At 33.8% G+C, this 911-nt stretch overlaps 1 protein-coding gene across 1 annotated transcript in view; it reads left to right on the top strand.

The window, feature by feature from the left end:
* Window positions 1-911, top strand: part of CBG15270 — a gene marked incomplete at both ends in the record, with an annotated part of 6,279 nt that overhangs the window by 444 nt on the left and 4,924 nt on the right. The gene's annotated exons all lie outside the window — the stretch shown is intronic.

Below are 911 nucleotides of genomic sequence, written 5' to 3'. Positions count from 1 at the left end.
TGTATAATAATTTGTGTTTTCATTTATTGCAATGATTTGATATGATATGTGTCACTTCCCCTAGCGAATTCACTTGTAGCTTTGAGATTATAAAATAAACTATTTTATCTTTAAAAATTACAAACTTTAACAGAAAAAAAAACAATTTAACAAGTTTTTCTTCTCTGAAACAATGGAATCAATTTGGAAATTGGTAGATCAAAAAAAAAATTTTTTTTGAAAAATTTTTTGTAGATCAAAATTTTCGTATCGATTTTTTCCTCCGACTTTTGTAGTTGAATTTTCGGCGTTTTTTCAATTGTTTTCTGCTTGTTTTGCCGCTTAAAACTCCTGGCTGGGGCGCCTACGACGCGACACTAATTTTGAGACCAACACAACAGTCACTTTTGAGCTCAGATATCTCGTTTCCTATGAAAGATTTCTGAAATTTGTCAGCTGATACAATTTTGGTGATATTATAGTGAACACTTTACCGTTTGACAGATTTTGGATTATTTTCACATCAACCGAAATAAAGTAACTCAAAGATGGAAAGGTAGCCGCTTGCCGGCTGAGCTACGCACTCTTAACTTTGAGCTCATCTATCTTGGTCCCTATAAGAGATATCAAAAAACATTTAACAGATAAACTGTTTGTCATAACATCATCAATATTTTATCAGTTTACTAATTCTTGATATCCCTCATAGGAACCGAAATAATTGACCTCAAAGTTAAGAAGTCGACAGCCGACAGCGTCGCTCTGCCGGCAAGCGGCGTCTTCTGAACTTTGAGCGTGTATATCTCGGCTCCTGTGAGAGCAATCAAATTCTTGTCAACTGATAAAATATTTATCATAATATCAGCAAAAGTTTATTAGTTGAACAGTTCTTCATATCCCTGATAGGAATTGAGATAATTGAGCTCAAAGTG

The sequence above is a fragment of the Caenorhabditis briggsae genome, assembly GCF_000004555.2.
Source record: "Caenorhabditis briggsae complete genome, chrIII, whole genome shotgun sequence".
Taxonomy (NCBI): Eukaryota; Metazoa; Nematoda; class Chromadorea; order Rhabditida; family Rhabditidae; genus Caenorhabditis; species Caenorhabditis briggsae.
This window is presented reverse-complemented; position numbering and strand designations above follow the sequence as displayed.